Below are 20,516 nucleotides of genomic sequence, written 5' to 3'. Positions count from 1 at the left end.
TTGTCAAATAATTTAAATTAAAAAAGTTTTTGGACACCTTGTATAAATAATTATGTAATTGTTTATAAGAGGCTGTTTTAGCCAAGGCTATTTTAGCCGGGGCTTTTTTGACCGGGGCTATTTTGTGTGCGATCTATTTTGTCGGGGCTATTTTGTTTGCGGGCTATTTTGTCGAGGCTATTTTGTGTTGGGGCTATTTTGACGGGGCTTTTTTGACGGGGCTGTTTTGACCGGGCTATTTTGACGGGTCACGACTTTTTATAATACCACGGTTGTTTAAAATGGTATATATAATATTTATATATAATAATTAACTTATAAAATATGAATTTTAAGTATACAGTACAACCTGCCATATCCGGACCTGTCATATCCGGACCTCCCCATATCCGGACGGTTCTGCGCCGTCCGGATCTACCGAAATCTACCGAGAAAGGCAGTCCTGCTGTTGGACAACGCACTAAAAGAAGAACTAAAAGATGGCGAAATAATGTATTGTAGAATCTATAAAACGTGTCTATCGAGGAAAGTTATCGACGGCATTGATTACTGGAATGTATGAAGGAGAAAACGTTTCAGAGACTGTAAAAGAAGTAGTGGTCTTGATATCCGGATTTTTTCATATCCGGATCGGTCTGTCGCCACATTGATACGGATATGGCAGGTTTGACTGTATCAACTTTTAATTATTTATTAAAAAAATTTAAAAAAGATACGCAACAGCCGGTTTCGAACTAGGGACCTCTCGATCTGCAGCCTAATGCCACTGACCCACCATCAATTTGTAGATATCGATTTATTAACGTACTTTAAAATATCATTGCATTAGTCACATTTTTAAAATAGTTTGAAATTTAAAAAAATCGATTTATCCATACAGGGTGATTGATTAGTGGGGTAAAGCTCTGTAGATCCGTTATAGTAATAGATAGCAATAAAAGTTAATAACAAAAATTGTAGCCAACTTTGATTACAGATTGATAATCAGTAATCGTAAATTGTCAGTTTTAGACAATTCAGTCATGGCTTATCTAAAATTTTGAAAGATTTAGACCCGTAATTAATAATTTGCTCTGAAAATTGAAAATATCTCAAAAAATAAAAAATTTAGACATAGGGAATGTTATATAAAATTAAAGTATTGTAATAGTACTTTTCGATAGTGATATAAAGTACAGGGTGTTTCATTTAAAATTACTGAGAAAATAATGTACCTACTTGCGTTTTGACTCACCCTGTATTCAATATAAAGAAAATTAGGAATATCAATCATTTATGAAAATTTTGACAATAAATAAAAAAATATGTCATCAATAAACCATTGCCGTTGTGCTTATTTTTATTTATACAGGGAGTTAAACTTGTTACGATTTTCATATAAAATTTGTTATAACTTTCTAAATACCCTGTATAACATACCAAACCTTTATATTTTTGTAATGGAGAAGTTAAGAACATCTCGAATATAAAATAAAATATAGGGTGTTCCATTAAAAAAAACATAAATTTGGTCTGCCACTATGTTATCAAACACCCTGTAACATTCTAACTAATTTTGTAATGTGAAGCTCAAAGTTAGCTACAATTTTTGTTATTAACTTTTATCGCTATCCATTACTATAACGGATCGACGGATCTTTACCCCACTAATCAATCACCCTGTATAATAGCAGTTAAAGTTAAATATTGCATTGTTAGCTAGATCTGACTGAGCTATTCTGGAAATTTCAGGTACCTAGGTAGCCTAGAACTATTTTTAAAATGGATTACAAAATTTGCGGAGACAGTGACAACGACCAAGCCAAGTATATAAAAACCAGTGGCGACTCGGGATTTTTACAATAGGGGAGGCTATACCTAACTGTAAAATATCTAGACAAATTTGCACTAGCAAAAAAATGCGCCAAAAAATGTAATTTAAGGCCCTATTTTTTGACCATTTTTTATTTATATTTTATAATATCATCCTAATTCGTAATTTCATGATATCATCATTTTAAAAATAGTAAGTCTAATTGTAAAAGTTTAATACCAAAGTTTGTGTCGTTTATTTGTTAACAATTCCATCTATTTGTAGATAAACACCTATGCATATCAAAATAAATAGAGATTTGAAGTTTTGCAGTCCATACATAATGAAGCTTCAAATTTTTTAAGATACTCAACTGAATTTTTTTAATTCTAAACGCGGCCTACTGCCAATTCAAAAACACGATAAATTACCGATATTTTGCTTTGAGTTAGAGATATCGGAAAAAGTTATTTGAGCAAGTTGTTCCAAATATTATTATAACCCCACATACCAAATTTCATAACAAAATTCGCACTTTTAGATTTTTCATTATTTTTAGTCAGGACCCTAAAATTCGTTGTCCCGAGACGCACGCAACCACGCAACGGAGCCGAGAAGCTACTCTGCCTCCCTTGGTATATCTCCGGGCAGCGTGCGACGGCGCCGTAGATGCCACTGTTAGGAGACCGGGTCTCCTTAAACGCCTGCTGCGCTGCACGGAGCATTAGCAACGGAGACTGCTGGGCTTCTCGGCTCCGTTCATGCATCTCGGGATAACCCAGGGTCCTGCCTACAATAATAATAAAAAAACTGAGACGCGATCATGCGTTCTAATGCTAATGCTCCGTACGTATGGATAATTAGTGATAATATGGAATTTACACGTTGTATAATTGTTGTTTTCGCGATTCATGATAAACAAAACAGTGTAGAGTGTGTAAAAAATTTATGGGGAGGCTGAGCCTCCCTTGCCTCCTCTGACGAGCCGCCACTGATAAAAATGTTTTAAAATGAGAGATATCAAGGGTTTCCTGTCTTCACAGTTTTTACATTTAACAGAAGGACAAATGGCTGATAATTAGCTTAGCCTAAGACTTACTACATAAAGACTTTTATATCTTACTTTTATAGCGGAGAAAGCAAACAAAAAAAAACGATGTATAGGCTTCTATCTTCTTCATGTACCATGTTCTTTCAGAACGTTAGTTAAAGCTTTGTTCCACCAAACAACATACCACAACTTACTACAACAACAACATAAAAGTTGGCTGCATGTTAACGGCAACATGGCTAGTACGTTACACTGTGCTGCAGTATATTTATGTTGCAGTTGGAGTATGTTGTGTCTTGATAAAGATAAAAGGAAATCTTGCATCATTGTGCAACAGCGACCAATGTTAACATCAGTGTGGACGACTTGTATAGTTAGTCGTAGTCACTAGTTGTTGACAAGTTCGAACTATTTGTTTTGTTTTTTGAATTAATTAAAATGGTTTTTAAATGGACTGTAGAAAACTTCATTCATTTAATAGACAATTATAACCAATATATATGTCTTTGGAATGCAGCTGACAAAATTATATATGCAAAGAAGCTAAACATCATGTTTGGTCCAATATTTGTAGCAGTATAAACTGTGAAATATATAGAAGAGACGAAATGAAAAATAAGAAATTTGCAAGCCCAGTTTTACAGAGAGAGGAAGAAATAAAAGGCTATGAAGAAATCCAGAATACAGAATGTCTTTTTCGTCGCACATAATAAATAACTGTTGCTTCAGTGGATACATAATGATGCATCTACGCATCATACAGCAACGGCATCTTGAAAATAGTTGCTTGTGTGAAGATACTTGGTTACAAAAATGTGAAACTTAATTCAACCTACTTCAACATTGTAAAACACAGAAGTTGAAGTATGTTGCTTTGGCACAGTTACCTTAATTTTATTCACTGCCATCCTAAATAGGATGCCTGTATCAACACCATACCAATCTCGAAAGTTCTTCAACCATGAAGTTCTTTTCGGCCTGGACTGCGTTTGCCTGCTACTTTTCCTTGTACAATCTTCCCTTTATTTGGGACCTCTCTTTACATGTCCGAAATACTCCAACTTTGGGGTTCAAAAGAGTAGTGATGCGCAATACAAGGTGTCGCTTGCTGATAACACCTCTAGCCACTCCTACTCAATTCCTATCCTCACCTCCAAGAAGTGTGACTTAATCACACGGGTGGACCCTGGTAAACCTGAGCAACCCTACCGGAGATTGGGTAACCAACTCCAGTGGAAAGTAGGGTCAGGACCGAAGAGGAAGGGAGAAATGGCCCTCCGAAAAGGGGGTTGGGCGTAGGGCTAACAACTCTATCCTATAAAACACACATGTTACGAACGTTCAAGGAAAGAAAACCGGACTGATCAAACGACGACGACTGCGCGAGAAAAAGGTACACGATTTAAGAATTGAGACATGGAACATCCGATCCCTATACAGACCGGGAGCCCTCCAAAACCTGCTCGGTGAACTGAATAGATATAACATAGATATAACAGCTCTGCAGGAAATGAGATGGACCGGGATTGGCACCATTGACAAAAGACACCACATTATATTCTATAGTTGCGACGCTAAAGACCACGCACTAGGTACTGGCATTATTGTAAATAAAAAGGTTAAACACCTCGTAAGAGACTTTCGTGCTTGAACCATAGAATGTGTATCCTGAGACTAAGGGGACTTTTTTTTAACTATAGCATTTTAAATGTGCATGCCCCTACAGAGGAAAAAGAAGACGATGTCACAGAAAAATTCTATGAAGAACTAGAAGCTGCATACCATTCATGCCCAAAGAATGACATCAAAATTATTTATGGTGATCTCAACGCAAAAATAGGAAAAGAGCAACAATACCTACCAACGATAGGTAAGCACAGCCTCCATGAAGTATCCAATGACAATGGCATCAGACTAATAAATCTAGCAACTTCCCTTAACATGGTCATTGCCAGCACATGCTTCCAGCGAAAAAATATTCATAAGGGGAAAGTGGAGATCTCCAGGTGGGGTTACAGTAAACATGATCGATCATGTTATTATTGATTCTAGACATCACTCAGACGTAATAAACGTCGAGTCTGATCCCTACCTAGTGGAAAGTAGAATAAGAGCCAGAATCTCAAACATAAAAAAGAAAAGTGATCCAAAATTGGAAAATATGAAGTAAAAAACTTAGCAGACAACAGCAAAAAGGCCAAATATAAAGAATATATAAAAGGAAGGCTATAAAACAGACAAAAGCACGAGGATATAAACAGAGAATGGGAAGCGTGTAAAAACATCATACAAGACGCTGCCAAAGAGACCTTGGGTCTACAAAAAAAGGTCAAATCAACTGAAGGGAAGTGGTTCGATGAAGAGTGTCGTAACATAACAGAGAGAAAAAATAATGTATATCAACGATTACAACAACGACATAGAACAAGACAGGCAGAGGAGGAATATAGAATGCTAAGGAGGGAAGAAAAGAAAATATATCGCAGAAAAAAAAGAGAACACATAGAAAACGAACTCCAAGAAATTGAAGAATTAAATATACCAACAGACACCAGAAAATTCTACCAAAAACTTAACAAAAGCAGAAAAGAATTTAAACCAAGAACAATGATGTGCAGAGACAAAGAAGGAGATATAGTAACTCAACAGAGTGAAATACTACAAAGATGGACTGAATTCTCCAAAGAAAAGTTTGAACATAACGGAGATCCACTATACGATGGAATTATACTGGATCAAACGGATACCAGAGAAACAACCCCCCTTCAGTAGCTGAAATGCAAGAAGCAGTTACCAGACTGAAATCAACAAGTCACCTGGATTAGACAATATTAGCGCAGAATTAATAAAAGAAGGCGGAGACTCCCTACTGAATGCGATACACGAAATAATAGTGAATATATGGAATAATAAACAACTGCCACAAGACTGGAATACCGGAGTAATTATTCCACTACATAAAAAGGGAGATCAGCTTGAATGTAAAAATTACCGGGCAATAACGCTGCTGACTGTGGCATATAAAATACTGTCAAATATTGTGTATGAGCGATTGAGACCATATGCGGAACAAATAGTTGGGGGAATACCAATGTGGTTTCTGCAGGCAGAAGTCCACAATAGATCAGATCTTCGTCTTGAGGCAAATCTTGGAAAAAACTAGTGAATTTAGTATAGACACACATCATCTCTTCATTGATTTTGAGAGTGCTTATGATAGTATCCATCGAGAATTTCTCATCCATGCCCTGAAAGAGTTTAATATTCCAACTCAACTCATTGATATACTAATAGAAACACTTAAAGTACAGAGCCAAATAGATACAATACATGTTAGAACGGGCCTACGACAGGGAGATGCCCTATCCTGTATTCTATTCAACATCACATTAGAGAAAATAATTAGAGAGTCAAAAGTCAACACCAGAGGAACAATAATAACAAAAAGTGTACAAATATTGGCATTTGCAGATGATGTTGATATCATAGCTAGAAGCAAAAGAGAAATGATAGAAGCATTTAATGCGATAGAAAGAGCTGCACAAAACAGTGGCCTAAATATTAATGAAATAAAAACCAAATACATGAAGGCCAGCAAATCGACAGGCCAAAGAAACCTACAGAATATAACAATAGGAGACTATAACATCGAAAGCATAAAATTTTTTACATATCTAGGTTCACTAGTTACCGCAGATAACAATGTCAGCGAAGAAGTCAAGAGAAGAATACATGTTGCTAATAAAACACATAATGGACCAATTAAACATCTAAAATCTAACAACATCACGAGAGAAACCAAATGCAAAATATACAAAACCCTGATAAAACCGGTCCTTGTATATGGATCAGAGACATGGACACTGTCGAAAAGCGATGAGAACTTATTAGGTACGTTTGAACGAAAAATCCTCAGACACATATATAAGGGGGTAAAAGAAAATGACGTATGGCGCAGAAGATATAATTTTGAACTATACGCAGCATACAACGAACCCGACGTCATAACATCCATAAAAATCGGACGTCTGCGCTGGATGCTGGATGGGCCATGTTGAACGGATGTTGGAGACCGAAACACCAAAATATATAATGAGGCAAGCACCAGTAGGTAGAAGGTCAAAGGGAAGACCCAAACTTAGATACATGGAACAAGTGGAACAAGATCTGAAAACACTTGAGATTACCCACTGGAAGAACAAAGCAAGGAACAGAACAGAATGGCGGAAAATCCTAGAACAAGCCAGGACCCAAAAAGGGTTCTCGAGCTACTGATGATGATGAATACTCCAGCTTTCTCTTCTTGATGCTTTTTATGACCTTAGTAGTCTTGCCAATTTGTTAATTTTCTCCACCCAAGAAACTTTTAAAATTCTTCTAAAATTTAAAAATAGTGCAACATTTCGAACGCCACAATGCGATTTAGATCGATTTAATTCACAGTCCAAGACTCGACACCATAAAGTAAGACCGAGAATACGTAGCAGTGAAGTACGCGGATCTTCAATGCTAATAAGGGTCCAGTAAAAAATAGAATAAGAAAGTAGAGGAGAAACATAGTAGAATACATAAAATTAAGACTTGTAGAATTGATAGGTCATAATTTATAATCAAAGCAATTTCAGATATGATACTAGGTTGTTCAATAAGTATTGCGGTTCGATAAGAAAGGGGGGGGGGTTACTAGCCTAAATTTTTGAAGTTATACTTCTTTAGGCACGAGGGTGAATTTTTACATTCCCCGGCGCATCCGCACACGGACAGTATGGTATTAAAAAAATAGTCGCTACATCTTTTAAGTTATGTGAAAAGAATATATGCAAATGATTACAGCCACTTGCCCCACATAAAGTCTGAGGTAAGAAGACAGATGTACCAAGAATGGCAAGGTGAATGGGAGGCACAAATAGAAAAGGCTCAAGGGACCAAAAGGCTCATTCCAGATGTGGTGGCCTGGTCTGCATGTAAGTCTATAAGATTAAATTACTATTTTACACAGTTCCTTACCGGCCATGGTTCTTTAGATCGTATACGTATGTTGTCAAGAAGACAGTAGATGACCAATGTTCAGAATGCAACGTCAGAGACGACGCTCAACACTGCATATTTGTCTGCAGGCTCTTTGAAAGAGAGAGACTGATTCTAAGAACAGGGTTAGGAGAAATCTCCATTGATAACGTCATGGAAAAATCTTTGCAAAGCTAAGATAACTTTAATTTGGTGGTCTGTCTGATAACCGGAATTATGAAGAAAAAGGAGACGCTTGAGAGAGCAAGAGAGGATCAAGGTGGATAGACTTGTACTGGATTGATGGGACTAAACTACGGACGAAATATATATGTGTATATATGTGTTTGTGTGTACTATGTATGTTTGAATGTATGTATGTGTAAATATGGGTATATTTTAAGCATGACACCATATAGATAATTATTCGCCTGTTGTATACAGTGTTTTCTTTTCTCCTTTCGGAAAAGTTTTCTGAGCCGTATTAGGCATGACAGACTGTCCCGCTGCACTCGAAGTTACATCCGCCAAGGAATTTGTGCCGTGTGCACCGGGGGAGAAGGGGGTGGACTTTAGTTGGTAGACAGTTAGCCAGAGGGTGCCCGTAGGCAGGACTTCTTAGGGGGAAATGCATGGGAGTAAACTCTTCCTCTCTGAATCCAACACACGCTTAGCCATCCTTAAGTGGACACGACTAGGTACGGTATTTAAAATATTTACCACCTCCTCAAAGAAAAGAAGATTTTCCGTGAGTGTTCTTTTGCTCCTCCGTACTTTTTAAAACGAAGTCTGGTTACTGGTTACTGGTATCTGCATGTTACTCCAGGGAAATAAGCAAGAAATAGACCATGTTCAGGACACTGAAATATCCAGCTGACAACTTTTGGAAGTTATACCTCTTTAGGCACGAGGGTGAATTTTTACATTCCCCGGCGCATGCGCACACGGACAGTATGGTATTAAATAGTCGCTACATATTTTAAGTTATGTAGCGCAAATGAGGTGTGCGTGAAAAGAATATATAATTAATGTTTTTAGTAAATATATTTATTATAATTTTTATGTCTGTGGATTTGTCTTCCTCCTAATAAGTATTATTGAAAATGTTTATTTTCATTTAAAGTATCTGTCACCGAGATTGTAATTATGTCCGAGAAATGATCCTCTGAATACAAAAGCCGTGGTAGCTGATCGGTAGAGCATTCGCCTAGGGATCGAGAGGTCCCCTGTTCAAATCCTGGCAAAGTCATATCCTTTTTTTTTTAATTAGTTTAATATTTAAATACTAGCTTTTCGAATATATAAAAAGATTTTTCCTACGGACAATATTTGTAAAGTTATTCTAAATGTTTATAAACTACAAAATTTAAAAAATTTGACATTAGGATTTTTTATTATATTGGTTAATTTTTTATCTTTTTTAATACATTTTGTTACTATCACTTTTCTTCTTTCATTTGACATACTCATAATTGCCCTATCTTCATTATTTTCTGTCTTATGTTATTGCAAAATAAAGGTCTTTGGGATAAACAAATAGAATAACTCTTAAACTAATTAATGGATCGTTCTCAAATTTTAAAGGTTTGTTAAGTACCCCAATACCCAACTTTGGGTGAAACAGTAAAGTTCAGTGCCAGATTTAGGGTACTTGCGGCCCTAGGCCAAATCACCCCGAGCGGCCCCCGAGAAGTTCACGATTATGTTATTAAAGCATAAAGCTCATTTCATATTAATACATAACGTTTATTTTACTTTTACTTTTTAAAATTGGTACAGCATACAAAGCATAACATAAATGAATAGAAATGCCACTAATGTTCTATTTGAATACGGTACATACATAGGTTAAAATGTTACATTCACTAATTAAATAATCTTGGTTTACAAATTTGGCTAAAACCCAAAAATAGCTCAAACAACAATTTCTATATTTATAGAAATTTATAAAAAGAAAATGCATAGAAAGATTTCTGTATTTATAGAAGCCTTTGAGATGTGGGTTTTTCGAAGAATGCTGAAGATCTCTTGGACAGAGCATGTGACCAACAACGAGGTCGAGGTGCTAAAAAGAATGGGGACTAAGAGAGAACTCCTAAATATTGTAAAAGAAAATAGAAAAACGAGTTATCTAGGACATATTTACAGAGGAGAAAGATATAATTTTACGACTTATAATGGAAGGGAAAGTGGAAGGAAGAAGAGGTCGAGGAAGAAAAAAATGCTCCTGGCTGAAGAACTTAAGAGACTGGACAGTCATGGACACACATTCGATACTAAGAACCGCTCAAGATAGAGAGCAATTTGCTGTAGTTATAGCCAACCTTCAGTAATGGAGAAGGCACCTTAAGAAGAAGATAGAAAATATTATATGTAAATGTTAGCAAACAGCTAATTGTATTTAATTGTAAAATTATTAATATTGCTAAAATTACTACATATATTATAAATTAGTATTGCCGTTAATTGTTAAAATTAAATATCATTTGTTTCGTTCGAAGGGAAAAGTACAGATGACAACAAAAGACTAAAAAAAGCCGAGTTGAAAAGACATTATAAGTAAGAGAACCAGCAAAATAATATGAACTATACTAGTAATAGGCTACGGTACTGAAAAATAAAAATATTCAGAATACAACAAATAAACTTCTAGATCGTTCAATTTTCACATTATTCTCTTATACTGTCATGTTCTTAATTTGGATAAAGTTGGATTAGTGATTAACATTAACACTCGCTCCATACTCATAATAAATCTCATATCTAAACTTAAACACTCACTTTTCTAGCTTTTTGGCTGCAAAATCTTTAATCAAATCGTTAAAGTCTAAGGCTTGAAAAGCTCAGCATTTGAAACAAAACTTGCCGAATTAGACAATCTAGAATCTTCGTCAGAAGTCGAGTTCCTCAAGTAGTTTTTTATTATTTTCAACATGCTGAATGATCTTTCTCCAGTTGCATTAGATGTCATTATGCATAGTAGAATGCGCAAAACCGTGTCCATATGGGAAAATAATGTTGTTAACTGTTTTTCATGAATGAGTTTCAGATACTCCAAAAGTGTATTCCTCGGAGGCTTGGTAATCTTGTTATCATGAGGTTCTCTGTCTTCATCAAATATACCTTCAACAAAGCCTTTGAACTGTACACACTCTTCTCCAAAGTCACCATCTAGGTCGATTAGACACTTTTTAGCCAAAATAGAAACTTTTCGCCTGATTTCTTCATTGGAAATTGACGATAAGTTGTTTAAAAATCCAAATTCTTCATTAAGACTGAAATAAACTTCGGAACCTTCATTCAATTCTGAATAATGCCTGTCAATTACAACATTGAATTTATTAATCTTTAAGTCTTCTTTGCCATTAAAATGGGGTTCAGTGGGTTCATCTTCTTTTTCTTCGCCAGGGAGAGCTTGTCTTTTAGAGAGTCTTGTTATTTCAAGAATATAGGTTTCATTTTTAGACAACTGTTTTCTTTTTTTTTCATAGGAATCAAAGTTGTCTCTCAGACTCAATGCGTACTTCTTTAGAGATTTGTATGTTGAAAGTCACATTCAAGTCTGTAGCAGTTTTTTCAAATGTTTTGCTACTCTTGTCAAAATGTCAAAATGTTGTAAAATATCGTACCACGTGTTTAGTAGAATATCATTCTCTAATTTGAAAAATTGTTTACTAATTTCAATTCAATTAGTAAAAATTTTTTACCAAAAAAGTTTTTTTGCAAAACGCTGCTGCCCTAGGCCTAGGCCTAGTCGGCCTAGTGGTAAATCCGGCACTGGTAAAGTTCTAAGGTAGTTTTAGTAATAGTTATTAACAAATAGGTAACGATTTTCACTTATTTTGCAGTTTGCGTAGCAACAAAATAACTGTTTAACTTTCAAAAATCGGCATTTTGAAGGTTATTTAATGTTCTAAAAAATTTAATTTTGTAATTTTATGTCAACTATTTAGCTTTTGAATGGGGTGCAAAAAATCGGAAAAATCGCGATTTTTGCACTAAGTTGTTAATAATTAAAAAACGGAAGCGAACTCTAGGCAGGAAACAGGTAGGTTTTCTTCCTATAGGTCTACAATAACTAAAAAAGTAGTCAGCTACCTGGATCTTTGACCCGTGTTGAGCTGCCCCCCCCCCCCACTTGTAAAAATCGAAAAACAAATAGCCCTGATTTATAAGCTATTTATGAGCTTTCATATTCCGCAAACTAAAAATTTTGAGCTCGTTCCACTGAGCAGGAATTTAATACCTGAGTCAGCCCCCCCCCACTACTTAAAAATAGGAATTTTGAATCGGTTTTTGCGGCAGAATTACGAGCTATTTATGAGCTCTTGAAATTATACAGTTTCGATTTTTGAGCTCATCCCCTTCACCCCCAAACAACCCTTTAATTGATTTAACTTAAGAGAAAAATGCCGAGAAAATTTAAAATATATCGTATTGCGGATATAATACAACCCCTTCGCAAGAAAACCACCCTATCTTCCCGGCTTAAGAGAAAGTTGTACTTAAAATGCATTAAATTAATTATTTGGCGACTACATATCATTTAATAATTTATAAGCTTTTAAATTACGCGCATTTAGATTAGTAAATTGCAATTTATTTTGTATAGTGCAGTCACTGAAGATAAAAATCAACTATTACCTTCAATTTCGGTGAACCTTCATCGATTTTCACGAAAATTGGTCAGTAGTTAGAGGATACGTCAAGAAACACAGGTGACATGGTACCACCTTGCGCCTTTACCCTGAGGGTGGATACCGCCCCTTCTCGGAGGTGAAAATTATTTTATAAAAAATAACTGCACAAATCAATAAAAGAACAAATTAAAAGCAACATTTATTGTATAAAGTTATTAAAATAAGTCAATACTTTTTAAGTTATTAAATATCAAAGATTTTAATTATTCGTGAAAAAAAAATGCATGTTTTGAAGCGGTTTTTCGTAAATCACTGAAAACCTGTAAGTTTTTACAAAAAAGTTAATAGTAGTTTAATTCGTATAGCTTATATTCTAAGAATAAACTCTTAAATCACGCGCCTTTCGATTATAGAGCTACAACCCCCTCGCAAGAAAACCATCCCATATTCCCTGCTTAAGAGAGAGTTGTACTTAAAATAATTTTAATTAATTATTTGGCGACTACATATCGTTTAATAATTTATGAGCTCGCAAAATATACGCATTTCAATTATTGAATTGCCATTTTCTTTCTATAGTGCAGTCACTGAAGGTAAATCAACTATGACCTTCGATTTCGGTAAATCTCCATTCATTTTCACGAATTGACATTAACAACTTGCGGTTTTTGCCTGGGGTATATGTCACCCCTTTTCAGGGGTGAAAATTACTTTATTAAAAATAACCCCACAAATCGTGAGAGGGACAAATTGTAAGCAAAATTTGTTATATAATGTTATTAATAAATAAATACTTTTTGAGTTATTAAAGATCAAATATTTTAATTTTTGTGAAAGAAAATGCATGCTTTAAAGCGATTTGTCATAAATAACTCAAAAACTGTAAGTTTTTACAAAAAAGTTTTCATCACTAAAACTGAAGCTAATAAAAAATATAATAAATTGCTTACTTGAAAAACCTTTTAATGTTAATTTAAAGTAAGTTATTGGTAATTAAATGTATATTTTTTCTGCGACTGTTCAAATTTAAGGATTCAAGCTTAAATAACGGAAAGAGATGCATTTTATAACACTTAGGTACTAAATACTTGTCAAAGTACTTAGAAATACCTATCAAAAATGAGCTACAGAAAAAGTTGTTAGCATCAAAATCCGCTCACTAATTTTCGTGAAACTGAATAGAGATTTACCGAATTGAAGGTCATATTGATTTTTACCTTCAGTGACTGCACTATAGAAAGAAACAGGTAATTCAATAATTGAGATGCGTATATTTTGCGAGCTCATAAATTATTAAACGATATCTAGTCGCCAAATAATGAATTTAAATTATTTTAAGTACAACTGTCTCTTAAGCCGGGAATATGGGATGGTTTTCTTGCGAAGGGGTTGTAGCTCAATAATCGAAAGGCGCGTGATTTAAGAGTTTATTCTTAGATTATAAGCTATACGAATTAAACTACTATTAACTTTTTTGTAAAAACTTACAGTTTTTCAGTGATTTACGAAAAACCGCTTCAAAGCATGCATTTTTTTCACGAATAATTAAAATTTTTGACCTTTAATAACTTAAAAAGTATTGACTTATTTTAATAACTTTATATAATAAATTTTGCTTATAATTTGTTCTTTTATAGATTTGTGCAGTTATTTTTTATAAAATAATTTTCACCCCCGAGAAGGGGCGGTATCCACCCTCAGGGTAAAGGCGCAAGGTGGTACCATGTCACCTTTGTTTCTTGAGGTATCCTCTAACCACTGACCAATTTTCGTGAAAATCGATGAAGGTTCACCAAAATTGAAGGTAATCGTTGATTTTTACCTTCAGTGACTGCACTATACAAAATAAATTGCAATTTACTGATCTAAATGCGCGTAATTGGGAAGCTTATAAATTATTAAATTATATGCAGTCGCCAAATAATTAATTTAATGCATTTAAGTACAACTTTCTCTTAAGCCGGGAAGATAGGGTGGTTTTCTTGCGACGGGGTTGTAGCTCAATAATCGAAATGCACGTGATTTAATAGTTTATTCTTATAGTATATAAGCTATAGGAATTATATCCGCAATACGATATATTTTAACTTTTCTCAGCATTTTTCTTTTAAGTTAAATCAATTAAAGGGTTGTTTGGGGGTGAAGGGGATGAGCTCAAAAATCGAAACTATATAATTTCAAGAGCTCATAAATAGCTCGTAATTCTGCCGCAAAAACCGATTCAAAATTCCTATTTTTAAGTAGTGGGGGGGGCTGACTCAGCCCCCCCACTAAGGTATTAAATTCCTGCTCAGTGGAACGAGCTCAAAATTTTTAGTTTGCGGAATATGAAAGCTCATAAATAGCTCATAAATCAGGGCTATTTGTTTTTTAATTTTTGCAAGTGGGGGGGGGCAGCTCAACACGGGTGGATCTTTGAGTGTCCTGAGAAAATCCTTATTACCCTGGACTAACAAGCTTTGAATATGATCCACGTCAAGGATGTCCAAAAACAGCAACAACACCAGAAATCGTAGAAAAAGTACAGGACATGGTACTGGAAACTCGTCGAGTGACTGAAAGTGATTTAGTAGAATACCTAAGCATCTCATTGGGCAGTGTAAGCAATATGTTGGCTGAAGTATTGGGTTTCAAAAAGCTGTGTTCACAATGGGTGCCGCCATTCGCTAACAACGGAACAAAAACACATTCAAATGCGATTTTCTCAGCAACATTTAGAGCGTTTTCGAAAGAATAAAGCAGATTTTATGCGTCGATTTATCACAATGGGTGAAACTTGCTATATCATCATGATCCTGAATCAAAACAAGAGGCTAAGAAAGAGTGATAGAACCTGATTTTTTTGGCGCCGAAACGAGTTCGTGTACAGAAATCGTCCAAGAAGGTTTTAGCATCAGTTTTTGGAATGTAAGAGGAATTTTTTTTGTGGATTACTTGCAAACTGATAAAACAATACATTCTGAATATTATTGTAACCTTTTAGAATAGCTGAAGGAAAAAAATCGTGAAAAAAGACCCAGTCTGCAAAAGAAAAAAATGCTTTGTCATCAGGACAATGCAGCGTGTTATATGAACATTTTACCAATGGCTAAAATCCATGAATTAAAGTTCGAATTGTTGTAGCATCCACAGTATTAATCAGATTTGGCTCCTAGTGACTTCGATTTGTTTCAATACCTAAAAAAATGTATGCATGGAAAGCACTTTTCATCAAATGTACATAACAGCTATGGAAGCGTATTTTGCAGCCCTTCCAGATTCTCCATTCAGGGTGCAGGGCCGCCGAGAGGGCGGTACAGCAGATACATTTTACCGGGGCCCGGCGATGTAAGGGGCCCGGCGTCGACCAGACCAAAGACGTAATTTTTTCCGTTTTTTGCTCTTCCCTGTATGTCCATAATGCGTCGTCCCTAATACTGGGCTATATTTAATATTCTGACTTTTAGTCGATTTGCTTTAAAATTTTAACAGCAATAAATCACAGGAGTCAAATACATACTACAGTGCAGTCAGATAAAGCTATGGTATGGATATGGAGATTAAAAATATATCAGGGCTTCTAGAAGATTTATAAAAAGTCAGAAGAATCTATGTTGAAGAATCTAAATTAGTTACCAGCAATTATTGAATAAATCCAGTATTTACATCAAATAAAGAAAAACGGCGCAAAAAGCCTGTGAGATTTTTGATGATTTGCCTGGGCCTAGTAGTGATGCGACTGATAATTTTGAGCCCGAAGCAATATTTCGCTGGAAAATATTTAATACTGTCATAATATTATATCATAATAACTTATTTAATGCGGAAAATAAAATTCATTCGCTATTTAAAATTTTATGGATATTCCGAGATGAAGATGAAGACAATATTATAAAAAATGATATATTTATGTATTGCGCGAGTTTTATAAAGAAGACATCAGTGCATAATTAATAGAGGAAATTTTCCATTTGAGAGCGATAAACACCGATAATATTGGTGAATCTCAACTTTCCCTAATAGATTTGCTTAATAAAATTAAACATCTCAAATTTGAATCGTTATTGCGTTAAGAATATTTTGCACATTACCGGTGACAGTTGCAGAAGCAGAAAGATCCTTTAGTTTTCTTTTTCGCATAAAAAATGCTATGAGGTAATGATAGTTATAATGAAACAGTATCGGTTAGCTACCTATCAACTTTCTGAAATGAGAATGATTTGGCAAAATCATGCGATTTTTCGAAAATTAGACATTTTTGCCGATCAGAAAACTCGAAAAACACCTGTATTATAAATATTTTCACTATTATAAATATAATCAAAATTTAATATAATTTATATTTAAAATGTTTGTTATTATATTATTAATAATTTTATTTCTATAAAAATGAAACAATTTTTTTCGCTCTTCACTTTTTGCCCGGGGCCCGTCCTTCACTGTTTACCGGGGCCCGCTCATCCCTCTCGGCGGCCCTGTCAGGGTGTAACGTTTACATTTTTCTGCATGTAGAATAAAATGCGAGTTAAAAATGATGTGAATTCACATCAAATTGGGTTCCTAAAACCATAATAAATTTCCTTCGCACCTATAATACACTTCAAGACACTGTGTTTTTTAAAACCTTATTGCTGAAGAAGCCTCAAGTTTCAAGGGTTTTGTGTAAATATATAGTCCGTCCGCTATAACTTTTCCCATGCGTCAGGATTCATTTTTAAACAAATTAAGTCAAAACATAAACTGAAACGTACGTCGATGTGTATGTACTATTGTGTATCATGTTGTCAATCAAAGATAGAATAAAATTTTTATTTTTTTTAATATAACGCGGGCACATAAATTTGATACACCCTTTATATTTATTTGTAACTATTTAATATAAGTTAGTTTTTAAGCAGTGGGTTATCCTTAATGAGTTTTTCCCTGAAGAATTAAAGACATTAGTAAATAAAGTGATGTGAATAGACAATTTGTTTCGGGATTATAATTTTAAAACGGTTGCTTTGTTACGTGCGAGGCCAAAAGCCACAGGTAATTATTATATTTAGAAAAGTAATGTAGAGAAAGTTGGAATTTTAAGTCTCTTTATTTAAGCCCCAAGTAAATTTGTAGAATTCCCGAAAAGTAATTATCATGAGTAGAAGTATTTGTTTGGAAGGATGCATGGGTTTTTCGAATGAAAAAAGAGGAATGGGGAGAGAGAAATGTTTCTGATTGGCTTAGCAATTTGGAATGGGGATGAGAGAAGGTTGAATGTTCAGATAGTTTGGAAAAGGAGATTTATTATGTGACCGGCATCGGAGAAGAGCAGTCAAAGTTTTCGTGAATAGTTCAGAAGCAAGTACCAGTGGTTGTTAGATAGTGAAGAGTGTAGCTGAAAAGTGGAACGAGAGACAGATCAAATTGAGAAGAAATACCTCTTTGATTCTGTAAAGTCCAAGGGAGGGAATATTATTGTGAGAAAGAGAGGAGAGAATTTTGGAGTTTTTGTAACGAGTACTGGTTAAAAGAGGCCTGGCTCGTGTTTTGGAGAATTAGTTGCTGGTATGCTGCTGGACTGATGCTGAGAACGGAGAGGGCTTTGATGGGTAGCCTAACCTAATCAACAAGGAAGAGCTGTTTGGGTCAAGAGGAAACATCATTGTGTGTGAATCAAAAGGTCAGTAAATAATTTACGTGATAGATTTTCTTTATGTTCAGAAGTTATTTCTTTTTGAGTAAAAGCATATGAACTAAGATTCCAATATTTCAAAAATTTAATAGGAAGTGTAAGTAGTTTTGCGAATACCTAAATTTGTTTGTTTAGCTTGTTTTATAAATGTTATCAAGAACAAACCGATAAATATTTGTTGAATTAAAATTAATTTATGTAGTCAAAGTTTCATTGGGACAGTTATGCCCACAGGATTTAATTGATAAATTTTCAGAGTATTGCTTTTGATAATAAAAGATATTTGTATGTGCTTATTTATGGTATTTGTATTTATTTCCTTTTCCTATTTTATCCCGATAAGGATCAACTAAGAGATACTGAAACCACGAGAAAGGATAAGTATAACCTAAGATAATTTAGTTATTTTTTTGTATGATAAAAAGGCACCCTGAGATTTTTCTTAATTTTATGTATGATTTGCGAAAATTGAATAATTAATTAAATAAATACTAATTAATATAAAAGTAAGAGAAAGCAGATCATAACAGTACATTGTGTATACTGTATACTATATGCTACACACATCGACGTACGTTTCACTTTATGTTTTGACTTAATTTGTTTGAAAATGAATCGTGACGCATGGGAAAAGTTATAGCGGACGAACAATATCTTTATTTTCCCACAGATTTTAATTACTAAGCGTCGTTCCCACACAACGTGTATAAATTGGGGCATACATCTCAAACAAGCCCTGTTTTAGTTTGTTAGCCGTGCAAGATGCATTCCGACGTTGATTTATTGTGATCAGTATTTAGTGAACTCATAAGTGAATTATGGTAAGTCGAAATGACCTTTCATTCTATTGTTCCGAGGTTATTAAAGAAATACTTTTTCTTTCTATTCAAGGGATTTACGGCACGGTCGATTCTACCGTACCACCTAGTGTTCTTTGAGAGCCATTTCTACCTCCCGGCCTTATCCTTTGGGGCCAATTCAACAGTACGGCTCATATTTGAGGGGCTAGTTCGCTATGTACCGTGTTCTTCCCTTTTCGCAGGCCAGATAGAGCTTACCAGATGGCATGATTTGAGTTTCCACTAGACTTGTGTTATGGACGGATTTTACGGGCTGTGATTGGTCGTATTCATCAATGACATATTTGATGACATTTAAAAGAAATACGTAACCCTGTTTTCTCGTTTGTTTTTGTTTATGCAGTGTGTTTATGTTATACAAAAGAAAAATATTGATATTTTAGTTATTAATCTTGGATTTTGAGACTATTTTATACGTTTATACTTGTTTATTGTATTCATTTTTAAACAGCCATATTATTTCCAGCAAAAGTTATGGAACGTTTACAGATACATAGTAATATTTATAAAAAAAAACAAATTACTTTCTGCTTGCTTCCTATATTTTGTAAATTTTTAAAGCTTCCTCCCAGACTCATTTGAGTATAAGGTGGTTCATTTTTCCGAAATAAATGGAAAGGATGGCGCATTTAATGCAGTGATTTGAGCTAATATAACAACACAAGAAGATGCTCAAAATTGTCAAAAAGAATATGAAAATGTTAATAAAGTAAATTTTAGAGTTCTAAGAACTTATCCAAATGATTCTATGAAGCTTGTTTTCAAGGTAAATATTGATGTTAATATATTCACTTTCTAACTTTATGGGTTTTATATTTTGTAGGGATGAATAATTAACATTGGAGAGAATTTTTAAGTATTTTGCTAAGCAACAAATTTTGTGTTCATTTTGATTTAAAGTTCAAAACATATATTCATATATTGTAAGATATTAAATAGATTTTTTTTATTACAGAAAGACTATCGATGCCATCGCAATACTCAGGCTAATTTGCCTTCATCAAAGACAAAAAATCCGTCATCTAAACATGTTAACTGTCAGGCATTCTTAATAATTACAGTGAAACAATCAAGTATGAAAAGGTAAAGTCTATTTGCTAATCTGAGACACAACTACTGTCTAGTGACGTTGGTAATTTTTTTTGAGAAGTTAGGTTGCTAGACGTAACTGGAAAAGACTACACAACCAAACATAACTACTCATAGCCAATATTATTATTAACAGTAAACAGGCATAAATAACATAACATACACCAATCAATAATTATTTATTTAAACCTTTATAATGTATTGATAACAGATGAGAAAAGTATTTATTGTACAAAATAAAAATATTTTATAGAAATAAATTCCACAAAATTTTATGAGTTTAGTATACACTCCCATTATTTCCAACAATTATTTTTTTTAGTGAAAGATTAAGTTGATTTGAGCAGTTAATATCTATTGTTGGGTAGGAATTTTTGTGTTGTAAAGACAACACTTATATATTACGATTATAGATATTAAAGCTGCT

General features: G+C 34.3%; 1 protein-coding gene and 1 long non-coding RNA gene across 2 annotated transcripts in view; one reads left to right on the top strand and one right to left on the bottom strand.

The window, feature by feature from the left end:
* The window catches only part of LOC126878468 (cubilin-like), a 447,168-nt gene that overhangs the window by 125,625 nt on the left and 301,027 nt on the right, over positions 1-20,516 (bottom strand). The window lies entirely within an intron of this gene.
* Positions 19,284-20,364, top strand: LOC126878469 (uncharacterized). The gene is made up of 2 exons (XR_007695671.1): positions 19,284-19,766; positions 19,956-20,364. It is a non-coding gene; the product is annotated as an uncharacterized LOC126878469 (long non-coding RNA).

The sequence above is a fragment of the Diabrotica virgifera genome, chromosome 10 (genome assembly GCF_917563875.1).
Source record: "Diabrotica virgifera virgifera chromosome 10, PGI_DIABVI_V3a".
NCBI classification, from domain to species: Eukaryota; Metazoa; Arthropoda; class Insecta; order Coleoptera; family Chrysomelidae; genus Diabrotica; species Diabrotica virgifera.
The sequence above is the reverse complement of the archived record's forward strand: the minus strand, read 5'-3'. Positions and strand labels throughout refer to the sequence as shown.